The sequence below is a fragment of the Zonotrichia albicollis genome, chromosome 1 (assembly GCF_047830755.1).
Source record: "Zonotrichia albicollis isolate bZonAlb1 chromosome 1, bZonAlb1.hap1, whole genome shotgun sequence".
NCBI classification, from domain to species: Eukaryota; Metazoa; Chordata; class Aves; order Passeriformes; family Passerellidae; genus Zonotrichia; species Zonotrichia albicollis.
Genome location: NC_133819.1, coordinates 47,357,779 through 47,372,850, shown reverse-complemented (window position 1 = coordinate 47,372,850; position 15,072 = coordinate 47,357,779). Strand labels below are relative to the sequence as shown.

The 15,072-nt window shown below is 42.8% G+C and overlaps 1 protein-coding gene across 1 annotated transcript in view; it reads right to left on the bottom strand.

Annotated features, from left to right (window-relative positions):
- Positions 1-14,010, bottom strand: part of SEPTIN7 (septin 7) — a 177,908-nt gene extending 163,898 nt beyond the window's left edge. The window contains exon 1 of the mRNA XM_074540424.1: positions 14,006-14,010. The gene's annotated coding sequence lies outside the window, so the exon portion shown is untranslated. The remainder of the gene's footprint in view (positions 1-14,005) is intronic.
- Between the last annotated feature and the right edge of the window lie 1,062 nt (positions 14,011-15,072).

Sequence of the window (15,072 nt, the reverse complement as noted above, 5' to 3'; positions counted from 1 at the left end):
CAGGGACTGCTGTGAATCCCTTCTGACTTGGAGGGGTTGCATGGGAGCAGCTGGGGTATTGCAGGTTTTCCTGAGGTGTTTGGGAACTCCAGAAATCATGGCAGAACTCTGCATTATATGGAAATAAAATTAAAATGTTTCTCACATGAAAAACAAGCAGTGTCTTCCTTTGGCATAGTATATCAAAGTCATTAGTTTTCACCCCAGAGGAAGAAACCACCCTCAGAATGTCAGTGTTTGCAGGGAACAGAAATGTTGAGTGATCTGTGGTGTCCCTCTTTTTAGGGCAATGATGACACAAAGGCATCAGCCAGCTATGTGCTTGCACTTTCCTTTGGAAACAATATTGCTTTCTTAAGCTTTCTCAGACTAAAGTTTTCAAGGCTTTCTCAGGGACTGCAGACCTCCCTGTAGTTGGGCTCTTACCAAAGAAGTTCCTTGAGGCTGAAGGATACAAAGAGGGCCATAATATTTCTTGGTCATCTTGAAAAGGACTTGCAGCTTCATCAACAATCCCCTCTGAAAAAGTTTGGAGCAGTGATGACAGATGTTGTGAAATATGCCTGTGGTGGCTGTCCAGCTGTTGTTAGCACCTGCAAAGTTCATGGATAGGAGATACTAGGGGAAGGGCATGAAGAAAAGATATCCTAAGAGCAGATAGAATTGTGGGGTTTGGCTTCAGAAACCCCTATGTTTTCATTTATACTTATGTACTGTGCCTGTGTATAATATGTAAAAATTTCTTTGTAAAGATTGAAATGATTAAACAATGGTCAAGTCAAGAAGGAAACAGGCTTGGTACACGAACTAGAGCAATGTAAAGGAAACTGAATTTAGGCCCATTATTTATGATATCTAACCACAGCATCATGAGGTTGAATATAATGGATGCCTTATTCACGAGCAGTGCTTATCTGGTACCTGTGATGCTGCTTCTGGCTTGAGTGTAACACATTGGGTGCATTTATTTGCCACTTATGGTTCTTTTAGTGAGGGTCAAGGGTCAAATGATAGAAAAAACAAGTATTCTTCCCACTCTTTATATGTTACCTGGTGTTCAATGACAACCCCAAAATTGATGTCGCTTCCAGCACTGGTGATGGGCAGCAGAGATGTTCTCACAAATGTGAATGCAACAGTGGAAACTGGAGCGGCCTCTGCCATGCAGATAAGCATTTTTTGTTCACAAAAATCACTGCTGTCTCAGAGTGAACTAGAAAAAGCTGTCCTCTGGACTGTGATGTGTTAAACTTGCAGTCCAAGGCTCTCTGGTGTTCTCCAGCTGATGTTACCCACAAAGGCCCCATTGAGCTGCAGGACAGCACTCAAGAGACAGATGGATCATGAGGGGTCTTTCCTGTGCAAAGCTCTGGATGTCAATGCCTTGCAGATGCTATGTAAGAACAAAGCATGGGGCTGTAAATAGAAAAGCAAGAAGATCATGATATAAATATCGCTGGAGTGGAAAACCTTATCTATGAAGAAATAAAAAATGTTCAGTCAGCTTTGCACTAGACAGCTCTTGCAGCACAGGAGAGCTGTGAAAGGAACACCTGGCTGGAAGCAAACTTCTTGGATATGATGGCCATTGGCCAAGCTCCAAGGTTGGAATGAAGACTGTAAATCAGAAAACTTTCTCACTGGTGTTGGTGGCTGTGCAGGGTCTCAGAAGCTGCATCACCCTATTTGTGCAGGCATTGCTGATTGCAGTGTAGGTGGTCTGAGGCTCTCAGTATTCCTCTAATTTCAGTTGCCTTTCTCCTGACAAGCAAGTTAGGGATTTATGTTGGGTGAACAGTCCAAGAAATGCTGCTAAACCAGCATGGGAAGCTTTTCTCAAGGCATGATCTTCAGAGCAGCACAACTGAGACGGGATAGTGGGAAGACCTGGTTGCAGCTTAGCAAGCAGATGTCCCCTTTTTTCAGCACATGTTGGATCTCTGCTTATCCTGTCTCATCTCTGCGGCTATGTGTTACAGACCTGATCCCTTATGGAATAGCATTTAAAAAGAAATATTTTTACCTATGCTGATTGCAGAATAGGTTTGTACCAGGTTGACAATGCTTTCGTTTTGGACAATCAGTGTGGGTTTTTCCTTATGAAGTAAACAATTGCCAACCCCAATACAGCAGGAGTATTTTGTGCTTCAGAGATGGAACCTGAAGTAAAGGAGAAACAAAGTGCAAATCATCAGCTCTAATCCACTGAACAAAGACAATCAAATTTATAGAGGGGAACAGCCAAGAGAATTCTTCCATTTCTCCTGAATCTTATGGAAATTTTATTGGATTCAGTAAGACCAGGTCAAATTTTTTTTTATAGTGAACATTTTTACCTGTAGTGTGTAATTTGAACTTTGTCTAAAAGGTCAGCACACCACTTTCACTTCTTGTTTTTAAAGAACTATTTTGAAATCTAGAAATAGCCTTTCTGTGACTTACTGTCTGTCTATGTTATGTTGTGCAATTTATAATTTCATTTTTCATTGTCACCTTGACTACTAAAATGTAGTTGAAATGGTGGCCTCGAAGTACTAACTTTTCAAGTATGCCAAAGGCCAGGTCAAGATTTGTTCTTCTTTGTGCCAAAAGTTGAGTATAAAGGTTATATAGATAACTTCAGTTCTGGGAAAATTACTGGCATAATTTTCTTTACCAGCAGAGTTCCCAACCATTTCATAGGGCAATAAAAAAAAGAAAAAAGAAACCTTGGTGATTAATTCACAAACAGGATAAGAGCAATCTGCATTGTTTCCATGCATTAGTCAGCTAGAATACTCCTGGCAAATCCTATCGCTTTATCACCCTAATCCTCCAAGTCTGGAAGGAAAATGCAAAAGCATGTTTCTAAAGGGAAAGCACCCTCAGCCCGTCTCCCTGTTAACAACTTGCTTTTCAACCTCACGCCATCTTGGAGCACTATTGATTGGACTTAACACTGAGTTCCCATTAGTATATGCAGAACAGAAAATTCAATTTACCATCTCTAGGGTCTCTGCTGACAAGTATTCCCCTGACACAAAACAAATGCTTTGGCTTTGTGTATGTGAGCAAGATGTTTCCTACCACTGCACTTTCTCTCAGAGAATTGCTCCCTTGATCTTTGTTTTGGAAATACAGACTTTTAAATGTGGGAAATCAAACCACCAAGGCAATGCATTGTCTCAGAGAAGTCATGGGCTGCACATCTGAAACACAGTGCTCTTCTGCTGGAGATGTTGGCAGTGTAAACTGTATTATTGATTGCTTTATTAGTTGTGTGTAGTCACTGTTCTTGCTAAAAATAAGGCACAAGATTCAAAATCATGGATATTTTTCATCAGCAAAAAACATTTTGATGGCCTTAGGACACAAAACTCTTCCATGTCTTCACCTGGCAAAATCCAGCACTGCAGCCCAGTGCTTTGTGCACCATTGAGCCCTGTCTCTGTTGTACAGGAGTGGGGAAGCAGCTGAGAGGAGCAAGTGACAGGGTAGAAGTTCCTTCAAGCAAAACTTGAGCCTGGGATCTCTGAGGAGCATAAGCAAAGAGAAGCAAGACCTGGTGCACTGGAGAGGGGCTTGCAGAGAGTTATTATCAGTCAACAGCTGTAAGCCCAGACTCCTTGCAGCTGATAACAGATCTGCTCATTCAGCCTGGCCACTCATGCATGAAAAATCAAAGAAGACTGAAATCTGTTCAGGCAGGGGGAGGGGAATCACCCAGCCTTCAGTAAATGCCAGACTACCACAAAACTGTTGTCAAGACACCATGTGAAGTAGGGAAAGATTCACTTAGCACTACTGCTTTTAAAGATGCCTCTGCTGGTTATTGATCTGTGACATAGACAGTCCACTCACCTCTTGTAGCAGGAAATGAGGAATATCTGTATTTGGGGTTTGTGGTTTGAATTCTTGGTCAGAAGCAGTTGATAGAAATATTGATGTTTCTCAAGCTATAGTTATTTACAAGCCCATGTTGCCCTCAAGGAAACTAGGGATGAATGAAATTCCAACCTACTATTAACTGGCTGACAACACTTCCAGTTTCTTACTCTGTCAGACACTAAGGGGCTCCCCTGTCTATAAGGCTGCATGTAGCAATACAACTGAACACAGAATAGTGCTTATAGTGTTTTTTAAAAACCAAAATTTCTATAATTTTTACAATTTACTTTAAAGTTTTAAATTTATTAAAATTGTTATAGAACATGTGCTTCTCTCTTGCAGCCTTTAGGCTAGATGCTTCCATGCTTGGAGGTACATAGGGCTGCAACCACGTGTGTAGAGCAAGGATCCCCTCTCCTCCCTGTTTTCTTAATAGGAAGGAAACCTAAGCACATCCCAGAAGCCAGAGCTGCAGAGAAAAATATTGTGTAGAATTTTTCTGAAAAATCCTTGCTCTTGAATGATGGAGGGGACCAGGAGCCTGAAGAAATAGTGGCACATCTCAGGAAGAGTGCAGCCATTGAGCCTATGATTGCCCTGGAGCAGGGGCACAGTGGAGAGATCTCTGTGGTACCTCCAATGAATGTGTAGGTGGGAACAATGTGCAAGAACCAGCTCCTGAGTGAAAAATACCTCTTTTCACCCAGGATGGGCCAGTGTCAAAGAGGCAGTAACAAAACTGAACATCCAGGACAATGACTAGAACCTGGAAAATGGGCCTGTTTATGATGAGGGTGCTTCACAGGAGTCCAAAGGAACTGGGCTTTTGGGAGGAAGATTTGCTGCTATGTCTGAAAGACTAATCTTACCCAATTAACTCAGCAGAGAGGTCTCAAAATCTGCTGCTGCTCATCATCCTTCTGCAACAGCTTAGCACCTCCAGGGCTTGCAGTTTATAAAGTCCAGAGAGCACTGTCTGGCTGAAAGGCACTAACTATGCAAATGCAATGGGAGTTATTATCGTTATGGGGCTTTCATGTTCTTACTCAAATCACTGATGCACCTTCTGTGTCCAGCTGACCAAGCAGTATTTCTTGCATTATAGGATTCTGATTCCACTTCCATTGTTAATGTTCATTACTTTCTTAGAGAGCTACAATTTCATTATTAATACATCAGTGTAACAGAGCACAGATTACATAAATGCATTTCTGAGCATTAGCTAAATATTAGTTTTAAGAACAAAATACGCTTCCTATGCCAACAATATGTTCTGTCTTATACAAATACTTTATGGCTACAATTGTAAAAGTACTTGGAAAAAGCTTTTATTGTCTAAAAGGATATATATATATAGTAAAACAAGACTTTGCTTATCCTCTTCTTCTAAGGAAAAATCAAGCTTTTGAGTTTGAAAGGTGGTTACCATGAATGTTTGAATCTGTTCAATAACAGTAAATTTTAACCTTCTTTTCTCTAGGAGAATCAGAGGGTGAGTTGCTCATGTCAGATGTGTTTCAGTGGTACAAATGTCAGCTGTGGTGTGGTGGTCTCCTTAGTCCTGGCTAGAGAGCTGATGTTATTTGAGCTGAGGAGAGTCCCACAGCTGAGCAACAGGAGGAGAGCAAGGTGATGACCACAGTCTAGTGTGATGACTTCTGTAGCTGAAGCTGGTTGAAAAGCTGATTTAGCTGCAAACAGATATTTGGAGCATGGATGTGAGGTATCCAAAGTATTTCTTTGCTGTTGTCAAACCTGGGTTGTAGCTGTCTGTGGGAATAGGGAGACTCAGAGCTAGGTTTGGTTGATCCTATTACAATAGCAATTGAGTGCTTGGAGTATCTCTGTGTGTTGACCCTCTTGGGAGATCTGGGGCTAAGCTGTAACACCCACCTGCTGCCCCTGGGCCGCAGCAGGTGCCTCATCCCTTGCTGGGGGGGATGTTTCCCTCCTGCTAGCCTCACACAGGCAGACGTTGTGGCCACAGCTGGTTCACCAGGGATCTTCTGTCCTCCATGGATTCCTGGTATTATTTCGGTCCATTATTATGAGACAATCTGCACCTCAGGTCTCATTTTTTGACATATAGCAAAAGGACTGAGCTGCTTTATAAGAAAGTGCCCATGCTTGAATCTTCCACTCTCACCCCCTGCTTTCATGTTTTATCCTTAAAACTAAACTTGGGAATTATTTAGAGATCCTCTGAGCAGGACTCTTCTCATTCTGTTCAGGGAAGCCTCAATGCTTACACTGCTGAATGCATCAGTTTTAGCACATCATTTTGGAACCTCTTTAAAATGCAAGCTAGTTGTGTTATCTCCTCCAGAGATATTCACAGGACTGATGCTCTGGTGGATTAAGTTATTTTATGCATTGTAAACAATAGGCTGATGGAGCTGAAGTGCTGAGGTCCTTTTTTAATCAGAGGCACCAGATTAACTTGCTTTTAGTCTTTCAGAAACTCACTTACTCTTAATGAGTTTACCATGATATAGGTCCACAAATTTCCTGTCTGGCTTCTTTTGGCACTCTTAGATAAAAATGCCATCTGGAAAGGAGATTTATTGGTTTTGAGACAATGTCCCTTCCTTATCACCTTGTTTTGCTGGCCCTGAGCTCATCCAAGATAGCAGTACTTACCTAGACAGCATCAGTTTGTCAGACACAAATTGTGGAAAAATTAATTTAAAATACCTTGACCTTTCTACCCCACTAAGATAGGATTTCTTTTTTTCTATAGTAAAACGTCTAGCTAGTGTAAACTGCTTACATATATGTGTGTATGAATACATGTATGCATACAAATAAATAAAAGCTTTAGCCTTTTTCTAGTATTCTGCTCTGCTTCCACTGTAAATGCTGCCTTAGTTTTGTCAGGGAAGCATTTCTATTTATTTTTGCATATTTATATGTATTGTGAGCTTGGAGCTTCAAATGGCATCTCTTGTTGTGTGCTAAGATGCCAATGCCAGCCAGGGGGAGTTCTGTGGCACAGTTTTATTTAGAGACCCTTCAGCTCAACACAATTTTCACTATTTAACTCTGTGTATGGCTGCTCTAGACAGAGGGATGGATGCAGCCACTGGGTGAAGCTTGGCTGAAGCACCCCAGATACTTTCCACAGTATCCAGGTGATAAGGACTTCCCCACTCTCCATTTCTGGGGCCTCAGAAAACTATAAAATATCATTTAATCAAGATGGCACCAGAAAAATGAGCACAAATGCTCACTGCTGCAAGTGTCCAGGACTCTTCCTCACAGCCAAAAACATAGCAAAAAGAAAAGCTTTGAAAAAAATTTTACTGACTTTAGAAGTTGCCAAGACATGTGATGTGTGCATGCTCACATGTGCTATGGTAAGGTAATGTGGAGGACAAAGCTGCTGTTAACTCTTTGCACTTGAGCTCTAACAATAGCACTTAAAATCTGTGCAAGACACTTAAAAAAAAATCCTGTGTCTTCTTGTAGACTTTCTACAGAAAATGCCTTATCCAGAAATTACATAGGAAACAGAAAATAGAAAAGTGTTTCTAGTTCTGTATGTTCCTTTATGCTCAATCCTATTGTTGAGGGATGAGTGTATCCTTTTTTTAATCTGCCTGAATTGCATTCCTGGACAGATCCCTGTTGTCACTACTGAGGTGCTGCTTCTTCAGTGATTAAAGAAGCAGTGTAGAAAAAGGAGTTTGTGTTTTCAGAAATATGTGGGAAAAGACTTATGCATGAATTGGAGAAGGCATAGAAACTTGCAGTGATGGTCATAGCAACATTTATTAATAACAATAATAACAAAGTATGATAAGTTCTCTATAGTTTAGATAACTTTGCTCCAGTGCTCATGGGTGACTAAACTTGAAGAGACTCCTGGGCATAAAAAACAAGCTCTGCTCGAGTTATTTAAATTAACCTAAGCACTTAAAAGGCTGTGCAGTTTAAACTGGTGAAATTAATCTTGTGACAATGCAGCCATGTGCTACATGGGAATAGAGAGCTGCTTCATGAAATGTATATGCTGTGCAAGGAGGGGATACTTCAAATGTGTTTTAAAATGTGCTTTCCTTTCCTTGCACTTGTGCTTTGTTCCCATATATTTGTTTTCTGCAAGTTCCTAACAGCAAAATGTTCCTGTGGTGTAGGAGACTGACAGTTAATTCCTTTCAAGGGATGACTTTACAATGATTTTTCATTCCTGTGACTCTTTATAGCTAGAGAGAAGGAAGCTGACACATAAGCAAAATTAATTTTTGCTTCTGCCTCTCTGTAAAATTTGTGCTTGATGATCTTGCCTCTTCCTCAGTGCTGTGTTTTTTACTGCCGTGTCCTAATCCAAGCTCTGATCTCACTTTCACTTAGCATCTGAGCTCTGATGAGCTGTCAGCACTTGATGCTGTCCCTTTCACTCCTTAGTCTCATTTGAGTGGAGTATTTGACTCTCTCAGTGGCTCTAGACATCAGCTAAATTTTTACAGGACTCTCTTAAAGGAACATTTTGTATTTGTTGCCCTGCTAATGGAAGATGTGACAGCCACATTTGCCCTATCCCAGCATGCACAAGGGAAATTATCATCATGTCAAATTACAGCTGCTGACTCCTGCCAGAAAATCCCCTGCCTTATCTTATCTATCTACATTTTTTAATGCCATGCTCATCATCATGGCATCTAAGTGCCTTAAAAGTTTTCCATTGCTTCAGAGGAAAGATGCATTTATGGGTGTGTTACTGGAAAACTTTCCCTGGTTCTGGCTATTTGGTTGACCTGTGTGTGAAGAGGGGTGAAAAAGGTTAAAGTGAATTAACTCTGAAAAAGTGACCAACCAGTGCAACAACTTTTGACTTGACAAACCTGATCCTTGTTGATATTTTTTCTAAAATACATCATATGGCTTTTACTTCTGGTTATGTTTGGGGATTAGCTGGATTCTGCAATGCTTCTGGCACTGGTGGTGGAGTGAGGGGTCAAGCACTGGCACAAGCTCTTGCTCCGTTTTCATGCTCTCACACTGATCTTGGGTCTGGTTTGAAGTATTTGAGTCTTTTTGGTTCCCAAGTAGGTGGCGCTTTCATTGGAAATAAACCAGCTTGACTTCTGCATTTGAGTTTTATTTTGTACTTCACATTGTAAGGAAGCCTGGTGCAAAGGCTGTTGGATATTAAATAAAACAATTAAAACTAGAAATTGCTGATATGGGAAGAAGGCCACAAGGTATGTCTTCCTCATTAATCACATTTCTGAGCAAAACCATCATTTTATGTCTCATAAATGTTCTGGGTACCTGTTGTATGCAGCTGCTGTTTATTTTTCAACCTGTACCAAAGAGCATAAGAATTTAATATAAGGGTTGAAACCTAAGTGTGTATATAAGCATGTTCTTCTGCATGTTGGGTGCTGCTGGCACCCTTCACAGGGCAGATCTGTGTCTCTAGCTCTTTTACTGTCCTCCACTGACTCCAGTTCTGCAGTCTCCAGGGGTCTGTTCTGAAGACATCCACCTGACTGATGCTAGAGATCAAAGTGTCACTTGCCCAGTACTGCCTTTGTCCCTGAGACATGCCACAGCCATCAGCCATCAGGATCCCTGTATGGCTCCTGGGATATCAGTTTTGCCTGTGCACTGACTGTGGTTGCTACTGTGCCTTTCCCAGAGGTTTGTGTTGTTGCTGTCTGCTGTGCACTGCTGCTGCCCAGCTCAATGCTAGGCAGCAGGCTGTGAGCTCTTTGATCCTCTCCTCAAGTCACAGCTGATCCATGGAGATCCCTGTCTGATCTGACAGCTCTCTGTTTTCACCCTTAACCCAGAGCAGTGTTGGAAAAAATAGCAGGCCAAAAGCAAGCTCACATTATTTTATTATTTGCAGTCATCTACAGTAGAGTGTGACTGTGATGTTATTTCCATGGTTTCTCTATCAGCTGGGGGGGGTGATGCTTGTACACTTTGGTGATAATTCAGATTGGGGAAGCAGGCCAAGGGTTGATATATTTCAGAAAGATTTTACTGTTCTTTCCTACTGATATAGAGATTTCAAGGCGAACAACAGTAGTAAATGCAGATTCTCAAGTCAAGAGGAGTAGCTGTCTGGCAGTTAGTTCTTCCATTTTGCTAAATCATGTGGAAGGGGAACACAGAGGCGAGACTTGGTGCCAATGAAAACATTTTAACTTGCTTAACATCTCCCTTAGCTGTACTGCAGGTAGTTTTCTTTTTTCTGTATTTTAGCATAACAGCAGCTTGCAAACAATGCCAGAGTTTTGTCTACATGTCTCTGCACTGTCAGAGATCAACTTGTTCAGCTGGCATGCTAAAAAAGAAAAAAAATCACAGAGAAACACAAGAAGTAGAAAGCTGAATTTGGCCTGCCGACTGTACTTCAGCCCACTCAAACCGGGTCAGTGTAAAGCAAATAAACTGCAGCCATGTGGGTTCTACTGTGAGAGCTGTTGTGCTGCCTTTGATCTTGGGAAAGTATGAAACTCCTGGATCTGACTCATCAAAGTTCTCCTTCGTGCATCTAATCAAAAGCATACAAGCCGTCCTGTTGAAGTCGGTAGGATGCCCCACCCATATGCCTAAATTTGAGACCACACTCCAATGTAGGGATATTTCCATCCCTCTTGGACAATGTTGCTTGGATTTCCATTGGGCTGTTCTAGAAGAAGAGCAGAAGTTGAGAGGATGCAGAGGGGAAGGGAAAGATTTGATCCTGGTCCTCCTTCGGCAGACTTCTTTTGCTACTTCAGGTACAGTGGCTTAAGTGTGTGTGATTGGCTTTGCTGCGTGCTGAAAGATTGCTTCCTCCAAGCTTGTGCTCTAATTTCCTGCCTTGTAATTAGCTCTTCCACATGGTTACCCCAATGTGCACAGCATGCAGTCATATGATGAGCTTATGGCACTGGACATCCTCAGCAGGCTGAATCACAAGGCAGCACATTAAATCCTGCCCACCAGACCTGCTGGACAGTAACACAGGCTGATAGGCAGAGGGCTGTGGTGAGCTGCTGTGGAGAAGCAGCCCCTGAGGGCAGGGACTTGCCTGCATTTGGGCAGTGAGGGATTACCCGGTGTTTTGAGAAGCACAGTGCCTCGTCTGTGCCGGGAGGGTCACAGCAGGTGCACCAGCCTGGTGTGCAGGTCCCACTGGAGATGCCTGCTGTTGTCTTGGAGCCTCTCGCTGGTTAGAGTGACCCCGAGAAATGTTAGAAAGTCTCTTTTCCCAGCCCGGTGCTTGAAGAAGGAGTCAGAGCTCTTTAGTTCTCAGTCTCAAGGTTGTTTATTGTTCCTTATCTATAAAATATTTTCTCCTGTCCAGCTGAGGTCCACTCAGCAAGACAGTCCAGGCACTCTGCCTGCCCCTGGGGGGGTGTTATGTTTTTATACTAAAAATTACATATGCAATGTTTACAATTACTTTCCAATACCTATATTAGACAGTGAGCTTCTACTCTAAACCAATCTAAAAGTGCCAACATCACAGCTGAAGATGGAGGCCAAGAAGGAGAAGGAGAAAGGCTGGACATGTCCAGATCCCTCCATCTTGCCCTACTGAACCCCCATTCTAAAAATCCTCAAAATCTACTTTTTCACCCTGTGATAAATTCACTGTCATTCTACTTAACTGTCATGGCTTGCAGATCTTCATCTAAGGTTGGTAACTTGCTCCACGGGTCATAATCAAAACCACAGGCAACCCCTGGCTCTGTGCCAGGGTCTCTGAGCCCCCTGGCAGGGGTCTTGGCTGCTCAGGACAGCCAGAGGGATGTCCTGGGTTCCGACATGCTGTCCTGGCACTTGTAGTGTGGGGGCTTCTGCAGCAGGCTGGGCTGAGATTTCTTTTCCCTCTAATCTCAAGGCAGAACAAAAAGGAAAGGAGAGGGATACAGTGTGCAGGAACAATGTCGGAGCACCCTACACCAGGAAATCAGATTTTAGCCATGATGGTTTGTTCTCTGAAGAAGAATAGAAATGAGGCTCCATCTTTACAGGCAGCTCCAGCCTTGGGCGGACATCACCATCAGCAGGCATCCACCTGGCTGCTCACTGCTCATTCTCCCTGATGGTGTGGCTGACCCTGAGGTTTGGGGATAGCTGTAATTCCCTCCTCACTCATGAAAGTCACTGGGCTGCACTGACCTTTGTTTTCCACTCCATTATGCCTCAAAGGCCAAGCTTTCAACTGGAGCAAATTTGCATCTCTCTACCGACTGCAGTGAAAAGCTCCTGAGAAGCCTACAAGAAAAAATGGGGGGATATGCTGTGATTTTGTCAAATCTGGCTTGGTTGAGTTACACCGCTTTTTCTGCGCAGACAGAAACAGAGTTTGACTTCAGGTTTCGCAATAAAAATTTACCCTTTCTTTGAGTACCTGCAGTTCCCAATCAAAATCTTAACTTGAAGAGATGATGTGATTTCATTGGATCTGACTCTTCAAATCCTTTTGTGCAATTTTTTTGTTTATAAGGTTTTATTTTAAAGCCCCCATTTTCTAAAGTGGCGCGTGGTGTCTTTCATGTCAAAACAACTGGGAGCAAGGTAACCTGAACTCCCTCCTAGAGCCATGGCAACAGAGGAGCTCATAAACACAAACAAGGTCAATCCCAAACTTTTGAATTATGTCAGATAAGCCTCCTGATGAGAAAAATGAAGAGAGAAGAATCTACTTGAAAACACCAAAATAGATGTAGTAAGTACCTCATAGTGTTATTTTAATGTGTTTCAAATGTTTCCAATATATTTTACAAAAGATTTCTTGAAGGTTAGGTACTTGTGGAAGGATGAATGGGTTTTTTTAAGGGTTTTTCAGTGGCAAGAGATTTGTACCACAACAGGCAGCTCTTATTGCCGTTCAAAGGAACCCATGGTCTGTCCAAGTCATGATTAATCAAGAGGCATCCATGATCAAATCTGATACATCCTATCAATACCTTATTTTAGCCATGTTGATTGTTGAGGGACTGAGCCATGAGTTGTATCCATCTGCCTCATGCTGAGTGTGGCAGTGCCACCAGGAGCTGCTGAAGGCTGTCCTGAGTGCCAGCCATGAACTGCCACTCCTGGAAACACCACACAATGCTGCAAGCCCTGGTGGAGTCAGGATGTCTGTCAGGGCTGGGGCTTGCAACTCCCCTGGCTGGGAATGGCTTTGTGAGCCTCATGGCTGCTGGGGCCAGGGGCTTGAATGGGCATCCCTTGGGGGTGTTGGTGGGTGACTCAGTGTAGCTCAGGCCAAGTAATTTCTTTGTCTTGTGAATATGATGATCCTTGTCTTTGCCTGAGCATGCCATGTGCCCTTGGGTGTCTAACGGGTCATTTTAAGTCCCAGGTAATGGGTTTTAGAGCCACATTATGATACAGAATAATTGTGACTCCTTGCAGTAAACAGCAATAGTCTTCCTCTTGCCTTGCTCCAGTCACAGGAGCTACAACCAGCGTGAGGACAATTTCCCTGCCTATGTTTCCAGCCCTGGTTGCGTTGTTCTGTGCATATCTCGCCCGTTCAAGTATGACACATCTCTGACAACAGCCCCCATAGAGGAAACAGCCCCCCCAACCTTCGCTGCCCTTTTTGTGTTGCCTGCTCTGGGTATTTGTTTGCAGAGAGCTTGCGTCAACTCTCCTTACTGCCTTAGACTAAGCAGACTAATAGACTCTTTCAACACCTCCGTAGCGCTGCCCGCTGTCGTAATCATTCAGCGGTCATGGCTCTCTGCAAACAGCAGCCCTGAACTCGCCGTTCAATTACCAGTTTATTATTCTAAGACGTCTGGGGAGCGGAGTGGTGAGAGCCATATGCCAATATGGCTGTGGGCTGCTTGTGAAGTTCCTCATGGGACGTGGGGAGCCAAGCCAGGGGTCTGAGCAGTTCTCTTAGGCTGGTGACTGACAGCATCTGACATAGGCTTAAAATAACCCGCCCCAGAAAAGAAAACACGTCCGTCTCCAAATGAATTTCTAGTATGTGAAAACAGCTCAGAGGTGGGTGCTCGTGTTTGGGAGTCAAGGCTATGTTGACTTGCCTTGCTGACCTACAGTTTCAAGGTGTGCTGACCTGCCAGGACTCACTGTCTTTAGCGATGCTGGTTCAGCAAGCTTGCAGGCAAGTCCTTCCAGTACTGAAGAACTTGGTTGCTTTGGGATTTGGTGAAGCTACCATGGAATAACCCATTTTTTGCTGAAATTCACAAATGAAGTGGGAACTGATCCTCACTTTGGGCTGATGAAAACCAAGCCTTTCCTGGTGCTGACACAATGGCCTCTGGCTAGAGAGGGTCTCATGCTGTAACACTTGTTCTGGGCTGGTTCCTGCAGTGATCCTTGGAGGAAAGCTGGGGCACATCGACTGAAATAACAAGAACCAATCATCATGAAAACACATCTGCTGGGTTCAGTGTGTATGCTTTGTAAAGTGTGGCTGCTATTAGCTCAAACTCTTCTATGGCACTAGAAAACTGAGCTTCCTTGAAATATTCAGTTATGCCAAGAAAAAATAAAAACATAGTGGATTTCTCTGTGGCCCCTCAGAAATCTGAGGAAGCCTCCCAAAACTTAATATCCACTCATGAAGCGTCCATATAAAATAATTTGTCTTCTTATGACTGGCTTGTCAAACAAGAATTCCTTCCAACATTCTTCCATTCACTAACTTCCTCAACTATGTTTTATTGTTTTTTCCCTTTTGTTTCCACTCTCTAATCTCCCTCTGAAATTCAGTATATTCTAAATGCATGCTGAGAGTGTTCATGCCAGCTTAGCAAGAGGAAAGATTTGTTAGAAGTTGTCTTCTGAGCTGCTGGAATCCAAAGCAAAACATTGCCATTTCTATTTGCCAAGATGCAGACTCATTCCTCCTCTTAGCAGGAAGGCATCCAAGAGATAAGGAAGTTAAATCAGATGAGTGTGTATATTTTAACATGTCTAAAATCCTGGTTATGCTATTATGCCTCATTCCTTGCTATTGTTGACTTGTGAAAAAGATAAATCTACCAACAGTAAAATCCTTCTGGTAGCTTGCTTATTCCAGATTTCTCTCTTGTGCTGCAGCTCAAGCATTAGAAACAATTTTCTCATGAGACAGCTTATTTTGTGTGATGGGGGTTGATGCTGGTCCCTGTGGACAACAAGCTGGTTGGTAAAGTATCCATGTTTTATTTGTCAACAACCACAGTGCTAGTGGAAAACAAAGACAAGTAGTTGTTTCAGAATCTGACTAGG